Source organism: Pollicipes pollicipes, unplaced genomic scaffold (assembly GCF_011947565.3).
Source record: "Pollicipes pollicipes isolate AB1234 unplaced genomic scaffold, Ppol_2.1 Scaffold_4740;HRSCAF=5597_pilon_pilon_pilon, whole genome shotgun sequence".
In the NCBI taxonomy this organism is placed as follows: Eukaryota; Metazoa; Arthropoda; class Thecostraca; order Pollicipedomorpha; family Pollicipedidae; genus Pollicipes; species Pollicipes pollicipes.
The window spans coordinates 27,892,107-27,906,602 of NW_023596545.1; the positions used below are offsets into that span (position 1 = coordinate 27,892,107).

Sequence of the window (14,496 nt, forward strand, 5' to 3'; positions counted from 1 at the left end):
CTGTCCCGAAATACCCTTGCGTGCACTGCGAGAGACGATCACGCAATTCAAATGCCGACGAAGCTAACAAGTAATGGTGATACGGATTTGAGTTAACGGGTTCCATTTCGCTGCAACCCTATTAGTTGGGAAAAAGCCTGTAAGTCTAAGACTTCCGAAATCAGCAAACCTGTTGTGGCAGTGCTGGCTGTTTCCTCCGTATATACTGCACCGCTGTCGTTTGCATTCTTGTTGTTGCTTCTTGTCCAAGAGACTCCGATTCTCTACCCATCTCACATCACCTGGTGGCTCATTGGATTCGTTATGGAATGTTTGCTCCATCATACAGGATTGTAGCAATGAGGGGGGGGGGGGGCTACTGGTGTCATGGCTCTGAGTGAAGAGGCTTACGCTAGTTACTGGAGGGTTCATTTTCAGGTGTTCGGAGACCCCGAGGACAATTCTGACCTTGCGCCGCTGTCATCTGACACGATCTGACACTCTAATTGCACCCACTTCTTCTGGGCTGTGCTCCCTGAGAAAGTTGAAAACGGTGTTTACTGCTATATTTATTAGATTGCAGCACACATCAAAATCCGCGACAGCAATATATTCACAATTTACATCACACAATATTTCCGATAGAGCCACAAGTACCCTGTACCGGACGCTGGTAATGTTTGCGACATACTGAACGCGTAGCCAGGCTGACACAGCTTTGGTCTATTGATGGAGTATCCCAGCTGATTGCACTCTTCAAGACTTCCACTATACGGCGGATATCCTACTTCCAGGCAATTTTCGCAGCCAGGGGTGATACTAGTGGACGAGTCACTCTTGATATGGGCATGTTCACCCTTCACATGGGCTTTCACGTTGGTATGGCTTAATTTGAATTTATCGGTTCACGAAGATGGCTGCTTTTTACGGAAATTCGCCACGACAATAATAACGATCTGTGACCCCAGCCCCTCGTAGGTACAGATCGTCATGCTTCGATGCCCTTAAAAATGTAATGTTCAGCTTAGGCTGCGCTTTGGTGGAACAGCCCACCTGGAAGTCTCTTTCCGCGCCGTTTGCTGTCTGAGCCCCATGTGATCACAGGCTGAGTGGGCCCGACTGTCCGTGACGTGTGGCTCTGTGCGTTGGCCGGTCGTCCGATGTTCAGCGGGTGGTCACAGCTGGCTTAAAGCGCGACGCCAGCGCCGCCACGCGGCCGCAGCGGCGAAAGGATGGCGCTGCGGGCGCTGTGGCGGGTCCGCTTGTAGCGGGTGCCGTCTCCGGTACGCACGCAGTCATGGTAGGCCTGGATCAGGCCGAGCAGCTCGCCAGATGCCTCGCGGTCTCGCTCCAGCGCCGCCATCAGCTGACTCATCGACAGGCCCTCTGTGCGCGGACGAGTGGGGGGGGGGGGGGGGGGGAGGGGGAGGGAGAGTCAGTGACGAACTGGCCACCGCTGGTCGCCGCACTCCGATCTGTATCGTTTTAGGGTAAACGTGACACCTAGCTTAATATGCAAAAATGTTATATTTGAGGCAAGTTGTTGGTCTTTAGGTACAAACATACAATTTGCAATTGCATGCCTCGAAACTAAGTCATAAAAGCCGTTGCCAATCGTTTTCGCATAAGTGATTTATGCACGCATGCAAGCGCATCGGTGAGCTGCCAGTGACGCCTTCCGAGTTGTTCCGCTTACCCTTAATGAAATAATCACTGCTGCAAGCATCACTGTAGCCGTTTGAACTCATTATTGAAAGGGTTCTCCCCTCCGAATACGACACCTATTTTGGCCCGTAAGAAGCCGGGGAATGAGATGTTGCGCGCCCACATCAACCGGGGCCGGAAGGGGGCATCCACGCGCAGCTCAGCTGAGAGGGGGGCAGCAAGACGGGCGCCGGATACTGACGGAACTGCTGGGCGGCGCTGATGAGGGTGACCAGCGGGTTCTGGCCGCAGCCGTCCGAGCTCTCGCCGGCGCGGGCCAGCAGCAGGCGGCCAGTGCTGGCCGACAGCAGCAGCGTGACCAGCAGCAGGCTCCGGCTGAGTGGGCTGCAGTTCTGCCGGCACAGGCCCGGACGCGTCGGCGTCGGCTGCCGCGCGAGCGGTGTGTGCGCGTGCAGGTGCGGGGAGCGGGGAAAGAAAGTGGGAGATTAGTTAGAGAACCGCGACAAGTTACAACGCAAACAACGCCCGAAGCACTATACTAATAAGCCGCGGGAAAAATAAAAATTCGGTGTTTTAACGGAAAGACAGCCGAACCGCGGAAGCGCACGATATGTGAGCGTCTGGGCAAGAAAACGAGCACAAGGAAAGTCTAACGCGGCCATGTAAAGCTTCTGGACTGTGAACATGTCGGCAGGGAATACGACGCCGTCAGATATGGTATGCGTAATATACAGACATATGACTGGATGCATGGTCTGGTCGGGTACCAGAATCTGAATTCGGTCATGAAGTGCTTCTATGTGCTACGATATTCACCCTTTGGCTCATGCTGATCGGTGTGTCGACACTGGCGTCACTTTGGTGAACTGATTGTGATTAGATGCTGGTATGAAATCCAGGAATATGCAAGCTCGTCACCAACACTAGAGACTTCATGCTGTCAAGACTGCTTAAGATAGTCTGTGATGTCTTGCTACACGAGTGCACTATGATTTGCTCAGTTTCAGCCAGTTTCATACGAGTCAACCGTGCGACCTCCAGCAAATACCGTCGTATTTTGGATTGCATCACTTTGATCCCCATCAATGTGAACAGGGAGAGGGAGCGGGAGAGAGAGAGAGAGAGAGAGAGAGAGAGAGAGAGAGAGAGAGAGAGAGAGAGAGAGAGAGAGAGAGAGAGAGAGGAGGGAGAGAGAGAGAGAAATAGACAGACTGACAGACAGACTGACAGACAGACAGACAGACAGACAGACAGACAGACAGACAGACAGACAGACAGACAGACAGACTTGTCCAACAGAATCAGTGACGGACGCGGCACATCAAGAAGTGACGAAACCCAGCGGTGTGGCGACGTTCTGGGACTAGCAGAATTCGACTATATCGCTCTTTTTGTATGAACTCCTCTGTGGCCAAATGAACAATGCACGATTAGTCGCGTTGGTATCGCACAAAAACGTTACCAAGCAGATATGTACCGAGGCCCAAAGGGATCCCGGATCCTAAAAGATTCTTGAAAAATGCTTTACTGGTTCATACACCCTGCAAAATTACTATGGAAAATAAAAGTGCCCGTCCTGCATGTACAAGTATTTCAGCAGCGGACTTGGGCTACTAAGAGATGACTGGAAAACAATATTTGTAACATCGGGCAATATTTTACCCCAAAAAACGAAAGTATTCTGAATTCCAGAGGCTTCTTGACAAAATTTGTAATAGATCAGGGCCCTGGAGGATCCCGAAACACTCCTTCGCTGACGGAAAGCTTCTTTCCCATTTAAGACATAGAACCTGATAGATCAGGTAAAGAAAAAGTTTTAAATACAAGGAAATTTGTGCGGAAGATTATCATGGAAAGAACCTATCTCGCATTGGTGACAAATAGTAACTAAGATATCCTGGTTCTACGCCGAGCCAGCAGTCTGGGAAATGCTCAAAAAAATCACTAACGTTACAAAAGTGAATCCAAGGCGACCCTTGGACACAGCATAAACGCAAGTTCTGGATATCATTCGATATTCCGAAAAAAAATTAAAATGAATCGTGGTTCACGTATGCTTTCCGACAACACTCTGACAGGATTGAAGAGCAAAACAAATCGTTCGGCAACACATCAATATAGGTCCGGCATCTCGGATTCCCGGACATGTTAAACCTGGCCATGGATTCCACAGGAGCTTGAGGGACACAGCCCGGGTTTTGGGAGCCATTCCTGGCACCCAAGTTCATTGCTGCTGCCAAGATTGTGCACCGTGTTGGTGCGCAACCCATCTTTCGGCAGCGGCTCCTGTGTAACGTCTCCAAACCCAGCAACTTTCCAGATGCCGTCACAGCATCAGGCGAAGCCCAGCGCCGTGATGGAACCTACCATGATGTGGGTCCTCTGGGCGGTCACTGCACTACGCTGAGCTCCTGCAGGCGGTGCCGGGGTCGCTCTGTCGCCTGTGTGCGCTCACCTGGGTATTTATCTGCCGCGGTCTCCAGCGGCGTCCCCATTCAAACGGCCAAGTGCCCCGTAATGAGACTCAACAGCCCACGGCACCCCCGGCCGAAATAGCCCGCAGGCGCGCCAGGGGTGGACGTCTTCTCGTGACCTTCCCCATCATCACCGGCTGGCCGGTCAGCTGACCGGGGACGTGCCGCTGGTCACCCTGCGGAAGATCGCGTGTTAAAACGCGCGCTTGCGGGGTGGGTGGTGTTGCTGACTTATTTTGATGGTATGTGTTGCATTGACCTAAGAATACGGGTTGTCAGCGGATATACACATAGTTTAAACGTACTCATGTTCTATTCTCCCGTATGGATGTAGTAAATGTGCAACCTCGCATACGTCCGTCAACGATGCTTCTAGTTCAAACCTAAAAATTGTTCATGCTGGCTCTGATGCCATGCGTATCAGCTCTTGACGACCACTCCTCTGAAGACCATTGTTGAACCTTTGGGCAATGGTTGAAATGCGCAGTCTCATACCAATGCATCAATGATGCATCATCTGCAGATCTAAGATCGGCTATATGGTTGCCGTGAGAGGTAAGGTGTCTTTAACTTTAGCTGTCTCACATTTTAAAGTTGCCACCTAATCTCCAGGCATTAAAAGGATTCAATATGCTGTAGGTGGTTACCGATAACTTTGTCTGCAATGCATCGAATGCAAATTTGAAAACGGTTATGTGTCGACGAAACATCAGGTAAGGGCGATTTTGGCGACGTGGCCTGTAATCGTTGGCGCTTGGAATGCGTGCAATTATTAACGAAGTCCTCGGTAATGTATATTCTTTTTAAGATGTGCTTAATGCGAATTTCAAATGACTGCACGGTCAATGTGACGTTGGACAGATAAACTTCTAACAAACCGACCTGCAAATACCATGATTTAGCCTTGAAACATTTGGGGGGTTAAGCACGCAGTTAGCGACAATTTACGTTCGATAGCTAAATACATGTATGTAGAACAATAATGCACTTGATTCCAAATAGCGGAGCAACTGTGTTTTGCAAGCGTGCAGTCTGTTGTTGAATATTGCCCCGTGGTGCGGGCGGGGACGACCAATGTCCACGCAATGCGAGCTGATCGAGCGCAGCACAGCCATCTTCCTTGGTAACCTACTAACGCACTTCTCGACAACACCTTACCTTTCATATGTCAGCCTTCTGCTTCGTCTCAAAATTACATTCCCTAGCTGCACGAAAAGTGCAATGCGATATAGTCTTCCTGAGAAACATTATCTAATGGAAACTGGACCCTTAAGTCTTTCCAGTCGCTGATTCTCCTTGCAAGTGGCTCCTCGATCAGCCTACACCCAAGCTCTGTTCACCATACCTCGATTAGCCCACGCCCAAACTCCGTTCACTGTATCTTCGCGCTTGTGTCAAGGCTAAGCACAGCAATTTGTTCTGCGAGATGATAGGCGTTGTGAGCACTCGTTTCTGTGAAGTGCTGCGTGCATGTGATTGGTCGCGAGTTAACTCATCGATCCAAACATTTCGACATGTTTTTTTTTTCTCCCAAGCGTCAGGGTCAATGTAATAGTTACAATACCTCGCTGCAAGTAAAGACTCGCAAGAAATAATTATGTATCCGTACGTATAAAGTGCGGACGCAATTGTTCCTGATCAAATGCACGTAAGGTACCAAGTTCGTGTGGCAGAGCTACGTACGCAAAAGTTCGCAGGCGAAGTACGTAAGCAAAGGTTCGTATGGTTTAAATTACGTATATATGAAATATTATTGTTCGTCGTCGTCGTATTAAAAGGTCGTCGGGACAAACGTTTGCACACGAGAAGTTCGTATCATTTAAGTATATACACAATTGTTCGCATGCAAATGAAGTTACATAACTGTTGCGGACGATGAAGCTCGTTTCACAAATGTACGTGCGCAAGAATCCGTTAGCACTGATCACAAATTAATATGTTTCTATGCGCGATGCGCCAGTGGGGAGTGCTTCGGGACCGATCGAACACCTGCGTGCCAAATCATGTACCAGCGGTTCGCAGATTTTGCCGAAAGCTGGTTGCCGCGGGGCAATCCATGGCGTACAGTTTGGGTGTGCAATTGTTAGCTCAATCCGGCGCACAGTTGAACAGTTGCAGCCTTGGGCAATGTTGCGTCGGGTGCAAAGAAAGTCCTAATCACAGTGGGTGCAGCAAAGAGCGGATCCGCCTCTCCCTCTGAGGTCTGGGTTGCGTTTTATAAGCAATCGCATGCTACGCGCCAGCCACACGTCTGCCCGCCGTATTCCGCAAGTGTGTTGGCTTCAGCCGCGGCAGTCAGCTGGCGTCAGTGGCTCGCTCAGAAGGCTTCAGGTGGGAGGCGTCGACACCGCGGGGGCCATCTTGTTTTGATTTTTAACCTCCGGTCCCTTCCATCCTAGGCTAATTTTGCACTGCTCATGTTCAAGCGGGCTCATTTGCTGGACCCTGGAAGGCGTTTAATTTCATGTTATGAAGAGCTAAGCTAGTCATATTATTTGACCTGACCTATGCAATTGTCGCTCTCTGCCGCCATGTCCCCTACATCCGCCAATGTAGGGGATGATGGTGACACGGACGGTCTGGTGGTGTGTACGATTGGACTGGGACGGGAACGGAGTGTGGTCCCCGGTCGACGGGATGTGGTGGCCATGCAATGACAACTCACCCGAGGACCGACACCAAGAATGGAGATCGACGTTTGAACTTAACGAGCTTTAGTCCTGACGAAATTTCGATAGCGTATTTTGCGTCCTGTTTTATGCATAACAGGTAAAATTATGCGTTATGCATTCCTCTGGCAACGCAATTTTGTCATATGTACTTTATTCATGAAAAATAATTGCACACTATCATTTGCGTGCAAAAATTGCGTATGACCTCCTTCTGTGCGAATTTTTACGCATACCAACAACTTCGTTACGAACTTTTCCTGACGACCATTTATGCATGTGAACTGTCTCCAATGAAAGCTTTTTACATTTCAATTTGGCACGTTACGAATGTTATACCTTGCGAACATAATCCTGGACAACATTAGGCATACGAACTTTACCGACGAGCAACTGCCAGTCAACCACAAATAATGGCGCTTAGTTTCACGGGCGGGTCCGGAATTAACCAGTAACATATCAAGTGAAGCCATCACCTAGGCACGCTAGAAAACAAATTTATTGTTTTGGTCAAAGAGGCATTTTGGAGCCAATCAGGTAAGGATGCTTACGGGTTTCACTTTTATCGTGTTCAGCAATAACGCGCTGACATGGGAACATTTAAAAAGTTAAAGAGGTCGTGTTAGGTCATTAATCTCGATTAAGATTAAAAATGTCAACAGCTTGAGCAAAATCTCAAAGGCTTAGGTGCTCCCTTCAGATTTCCGATTTTTTTATTTCTCTTTTAGGAGTGTCAGCGGTTTTTGTTTTTCACCTGCCTGTGGTGGGAAAATATTTAGAGCCACACCTGGGTGGCAGATACAGGATTTCTTAATGTGACCTGACCAGGTATTACACATGGCATACAGAATGAAACGAAAATAGTCTGCTGCTTTCCAAAATTTGAACAACCTTGGCCTCTCCAACAATTTGATTGAAGAACATTTCAGTTAACTAGTATTCGACTGAAAAAAATATTTGGAAAAGAAGTGTTGGAGTGAGGACCATTAAGACGAGTAAGCGTTTGATCAAAGCGCTTTCCAAAAATAATCGTTCAACCCAAAAACATTTCGTTAAACCGACATTCGGTTAATATACATTTTGACTTCTGAACATTTTGTCTGTTTGATAGATCGGTAAATAGGCATTTCGCCAAATGACCGTTTAACTTTAACCATATCGACTTTTTTGACATTACAGCAAAAAGCACCATCAAAATAGCACTCAGCCAAATGTATTCGGCAAAACTAATATTCGATCGAATGCAGTTCGTTATTTGTACGCGTACCTAAAGCGTAAATCTGGTGTCAAGGCAACCAGCAGCGGTTTCTAGATATGTCAGTGACGCATGATTGAAGGAATGATGCATACCCATGCATTTGGTCCTTAAATGCTGGCGGTCTTGGCAGTTACTTGTGGGACTGAGGTTTAAAAATTGCATTTACCTGATGTCACGGAGACCGTGTAGCTAGTTCTCTATTTCATGCACTTAGTTACCGATCATTAGATGGCCACTTTGTTCAGTTCATGCATAGTAAAACTCAATTTTGCGTGATTGCGCATTTTTAAAGAAATGTAGAAATCCGTTGATGTCACTGACTATATGGGCATTGTTAACAAACTACAAGCAAGCCCCTGGCCCATGTAATATTCGTTCAAAAATCCCGTCATCGGTGTGCATTATATTCGCTGCACCGTGCGTAGCCGTACGCTACCAGCGTCACGTTAAAGGAAATATTCCACATATATATGGGGTTCTGAACTGAAAAAAGCCTTCCTGAAGCTCATTCAGAGCAGTTCGCAGTCATGCCCTTCTTCATACCAGCTGCTCTAGTCTCTGAGGTGCATGGCCGCGAAGATGTGCAGACTATTTCAGAGGTTATTTCAAGGTCATCCAGGTATCATCACGCTATAATAACGTCATTTAAATCCCGCTAATCCATTAGCCATGTGGCAACCTAGGCCAAGACAAATGTAATTATCAATACGTTCATACCTGGCGTTCGTGAACACCATTGCCAGATATAACGGTCATCAATTGGCTCTCAACCAAAGTTGTGGAAGGTACGTTGACGTAATCAGGCCATGAATTATCTAGGAGCATATTTACTTGACGGAGACTCTGTGTTGTCTAGAGCAATTTTTTCCACTTTGAAGTATACCACTAGCTATACGTGAGCTTATTTCATCGTATTTGATGCTTTTGTATCTTTGATATCTTCGATGCATCGTATCTTGTTCTCGTTCTTTGCTGCATCGTGTCTTTGATATCTTCAAATATGGATCATTCCGTTTAACCTCGGCGTATTGCAGCGTTTGCCGCGACCTCTGCCGTGATGTTTGGCTTTCCACCTGTAACGTCTGCCTCGCGGTCTGTGTGTCGTCACCATACGCAGAATGTATGTGCCCACCACCGCCTGATTGCAGACGGAGGAGCCTGCGACTGCTGCTCTTATTGAGGGCAGTAGGTCACACGCAAAACACGAGACAAACTATGAGCAGCATCGAGTAGTGGGTGGGACGGTCGTCGCCTTCCTTTTGAAGAAAAAAATTAATTAATGCATTAGATCAGAGTTATTACCGCATGTCATCATGGGCAATATTGTTCAAAACGCTTACCCCGCGATATTCCGTTAGACATTTCTGAAAAGCACAAGACGTTTCAACTGAAGTGGTATGCATAACATGTGTCCCCGCCAACGACATTGAGCGCCTGATCTCGTCTTTCCTCTCAAACCACTGGGTGCCCCGCGCAATGCGTGACTGGGGCTCCAGAACACCATTAGCGAAGTTTCGACAAAATCGAAGGGGTCTTCGATTTCTGATGCATGTGGATGTCGAGTTCCCGCTGTCTTCATGCATGGGAATAACCACTCAGACAAGTGAGAGATCTTATACTCAGCATTTAAAACTGAGTGATGATCCGAAGCCCATGCGTCAACGTGTCCCGAGTCATCCTGACCCAACCAAATTATAACCTAAGCCGTCTATAGTTAACGGTAGCGTCTTTTTTCCAACGCGCAGTTTTCTGCGTTTGTGCTGTCAATAGCGTCTGTTTCCTTGACACGAAGCGAGTCATTTATTAATACGTTACCACTGACTGCAGTGGCTGAAGCTGATGGTCGAAATTGGCAACACTAATCACAAACGAGCACAGAAAGGGAGCACTCACACGACCACCCTGAGGCCCGCGGCGGCCTCCGCGCTCGCTCGGACCGCCCCAGCCTCGGCGGCCGACGGTCGGCCGCCGCCACGGCCACGCGGCGGGGGCGCGGCGTGGTCGCCCGCCACCACACGCCCGCCGGTGTCCGTCTGGCCCGGCCGGACGGCGCTCAATCCGATTACCCGCCACTGATCGTCCCGAACGGCGGCTAATGCGCCGCACAGACCCTCCGGAACGGCGGGAAGTGGGCGGCGGTGCTTCCTGAATAGCGCACGCGGCACCCGTTCACGTGTCGCCGCCATGGCAGCTTGTCAGGAATAAAGGTGCCGCTTTCTGGAAGTTCTTGTCCAAAGTCCAAAGATCAGTTGTCTGTCAAAATAAGTTAAAAAAAATACTTCAAAAATCGTCATTTCTTTAACACATGCGTGCTACTGCTCAAAACCATGAACCCCAATCACTACTCGCGTCGCTCCATTCCGTCACTCGGATTGAACAAAAAGGAAGAAAATGATGTAGGCAAGTAAGGTGCACCTGCATTGAATAAGTTTAGATGCGTATCACTTTGCAACACGACAGAATTATATCGGCTATCCATTCAATTCCAACGATTTTTCCCTTGCCCGCCCAATTTCCAAACTGCGCCTTGAAAATGTCTGGACTTCCAAAAATACGGAATTCAATCGGTACTTGTAGTCAGGGGGCTCCCTCGGAGACGGCCGGCGAGCACACAAACCGGGCGCCCGCTGCATTCCAGTGGGCGGCTTGTATGGTTTTGCTCGGTGTTGGTGTTTGGTACGTTTTGACGCCTGCTTCAGGCGAAGAACCAGCTGTTGTCCGCCTGGGGCGGAGGGGGGAGGGGTCCTGGCGGTCCACGCGAGGCCCATGTACGGAAAAAAACGCGAGGGTCGACTAAAACATGTGTATTTCCTGAGACGTATAAAAAGCAGAGCGATTGCGCTCGAGCTCCAGCTCAGGAATATATAAAGCATAGCCGTGTGAGGCGTCTCAGTGGCGCAAACCCCCGCCACCAGGCAGCACCGACAGATGGCACATCGACCGTTAAAATACACATCAGCACGGTTAAACAGCAATCACAAACCTTGGATACCATGGTGAGGCTGGGCTCTGCCCGCCAATCACGGCCTACGATGGTCTACAGCTCTACACACAGGCGCTTGACAAGCCATATGATTGTACGCATTGTCAGACTGCCGGGGGTGGCTGCACAGCAGGTCAGATTTTGTCCCCACAAAACGGGAGACCGAGGTCACGCCGGGCCCACGTAAGGCGCCTGCGATGTGAATATGACGTCACAGGAGGACGAAAGACACAAGGCGGCAAAAGAAATGACGTGGTGGGTTGATATTGGCATCAGGGACCCCTGGGCATTATCAGCATGCGCCAGGTCCGCTACAAGGCACCACGGGCATGGCAACGGCGGACAGACCCCTGGAACGTTCTTGACGGAACGAACCAACGGCGGCACAGGGCGTGCGACACGTAATCAAGTCCCGTCACGGCTTTGGAAGAATGAAAGTTGAAAACAAGTCGCGTAATTGGTCCGGAGCGTAACACAGGAGACGAAAGGAGACGCGTGTCGATGGACTCCGCCACCGACAATTATAATTTATGATTCTGAGTATAATTCAGGGTTAAAACAGACGCGAAGCTACGTGACACGTGTGGTGAATCGCGCAAGCTAACAACTACCCACCTGCATTGCGCCTACAATATTCAGTTAATGTCATATTCCATATATAAACATAACACCCGATACCCATCCAATCATGTCATCCGCGTGCGACCAGTGGAAAGATCTCGTATAAAACGCAGTTCAACACCAACGAACTTCCCATCGCATGGATTGGCAATCTACTTTTCTATAAAGGCCAATATGTGTCCCGAAGCTTAGCCACCGACCGAGGCCCCTTGCCTTGCGCGAGTGGCCCGAGGCAAGGTGTCTAGACTTCAGCACAGGCCGGCTGCGGTAAATACAAGATCTTTGGTTAGTGGGTTGAACGGCGGGCTGATCACCTGATCGTCAGATCGATACGACCTACCACCGCAAATACCACACGGGAGAGCGACTAACTCAGAGCAGCCCAGTCAGGAGATGACCCTGCCCCAATAGGAGCCCGGAATTACTAAGAGAGGTACAAACTGTCGCCAGGCGCAGTCATCCGCGTCCGGGCAGACACAGCACATCAGCCCAGGTGGGAGGAAGTAATACTCAGATGTCATTGCGCCGACGCCGCCGCCTCGTCCAGCGCCAAGCGTCAGTCGGCAGCGGATGGGAAGACGACGCGGGAGCTGCGCACAATTGAAAGCCACGTGGTCCGGCTCGAACCCCGTGGGAGGGACCCGCGTCCAGGTAATGTGGGTCCGCGTCTGCACGGGCTGTTCTCCGTCCCACGGCCGGGCCGGGACTAGGCGACAGGGTTGATCAGGGCCTCGCCGTCATCGGTCGAGCGGCGGCAGCAGCAGCGCACCAGTCGACGGAGCAGCGGCTCGCCCTCGTCCTCGCGGTAAACGCCGGTGGCCGGGTCCGAGCGGCGCACGCGAACAAACTCGTCCAGCGGCGACAGCGGGAAGCCCTCGCGGTAGTACTTCTTGATGGTCTCGTACGAGTCCATGATGATGGAGATCATCAGGCTGATCACCACGTAGATGAAGAAGAAGATGAAGACGTAGACGTACAGCTTGGAGAACCAGTAGACCAAGCTGGACTTGGGCGAGACCTGTGCGAATGTGGCGAACATGTCATCGCCGTTCATCAGTGAGAAGAGTGCCTCGGACGTCTTGCTTAATGTGCGGAACTTGAGGTGGTACGGCCCCAGCACCAGCCAACCGCAGAACGCGAAGCCGGCATAGCAGATGGTCGCGCACACAGAGAAGCGCAGCACGCTCGGCATCGAGCTCTTCACCGTCAGGATGAGCACGTTATACGAGCTGAAGAAGCCAAAGTAGCGGAGGACACCGATCCAGACCAACAGGTTTCCGACGCCGAGCACGACGGCACAGACGTTCCACGTGGCCGCACTCGCCGTCTCGCCCACCGCTTCCGTTTCCAGCTGGATCATGATCAGCGATGCGAAGATGATGAGCACGTCGTTGATGATGATGAGCACGTACCATAGATTCAGGAAGCGGAAGTGCTCCTCGGAGCTGAGCTCGTAGTCGAAGTGCTTCCTCAGCGTAATCTGCGTCTCGTACCGCAGCAGCTGCGCGCGATAGATTGCGCGCGTGCACATAACAAGCGAGAAGAAGCAATGATGACGACGGCCACGTTGACGGCCGTGAAGAGCGCCTGCACGGCGGCGCCGCCGTCGGCGTACTCCACATCGCCGTCGCAGTGCTGCAGCTGCGCCCGCACGTCCAGCGCGACGAGCATGCGGCCGTCTTGGTCGCCGTTGTCCATCGTTAGCGCGGCGCGCAGTCGGTAACACTCGGGCGGGTTCACCGGCATGGCCAGCTTGAGGCGCACCGCGTTCAGCGAGAAGGCCATGTGGTGCGCGTCAGCCCGATGAACGAGACGTTGAAGCCGCGCCGGCGCAGCGCGACGCGCGACGAGAAGTTGTGGTGCGCCAGCTCGCGGGGCGCCGGCATCAGGTCCGTGCAGCGCGACTGCAGGTGCGCGTCGAAGGTGTACGACATGTTGGCCGTGAAGACGCTGGCATGGCGGTACTCCTGCAGGCACAGCTGCATGGGCGGCGCCGTGGCGTTGGGGTAGCCGACGCCGCTGACGGCGATGCTGTCGATGTCATAGTAGGCGTTGACAGCGAAGTCGAGCGTCTCGAAGAAGCGGTGGCGCGAGTAGACGGCCAGCGGGCCGCCGCCCGGCGGGTAGGCGTTCACCTCGCGCATCACATCCCACCCGAGCACAAACAGGTGGTCCAGCGAGAACTGCGCGTTCTCCAGGAAGCTGACGTGCGAGAAGCGGCGCGTGGCGAACACGCACACCTCCAGCGTCACCAGGATCACCTTGACGATCTGCAGCGTCAGCTTGTATGGCAGCCGCTTGCGGGCGCGCCACTTGTCGATCGGGTCCATGAAGAAGAACTGCAGCTTGCGGCGCACGCGCTCGCCGGCGGCTCGCTCGGCCGGGTCGTCCGACGCGATGTGCTCCCAGCGTCGGTGATCGCAGGCGGGCGGGTCTCCGTCGCTGCCGCCCGCCGTGGGGCCGCTGTCGCCGTGGTGGGAGCGACGGCGGAATGTCGGCGACGGGGCCGGTGACAGCCGCGAGCTCACTGCCACAGGACTGTTCATCATGATGGGTATTCAGGTGCTGCCTGAAACATAGCACCAGGAGCTGTTGATACAGTGCATTAGTGCTTATGTGCTCTACATGAATGTTGGGTGGTATGAATTGTGTGACAGAATCCAGCAAGACACATCATGCTTTTTTCTAGCTATAGTTATACCTTAAGGGCTGTGCTGGGCTTATTTTATTTTGGTCTGGTACAGAAACTTACAGAAGTGACCATGCCTCAAACAAAATGCTGAAAAATGCTGTGACTTCTAGAGTATTATTTCATGAACACCATAGCAGGGGCATAGTTTCCTGTTG

At 51.2% G+C, this 14,496-nt stretch overlaps 1 pseudogene; it reads right to left on the reverse strand.

Moving 5' to 3' along the window:
- Positions 1-10,834: 10,834 nt before the first annotated feature.
- On the reverse strand, positions 10,835-14,200 carry LOC119098148 (mucolipin-3-like; annotated as a pseudogene).
- Positions 14,201-14,496: the final 296 nt, after the last annotated feature.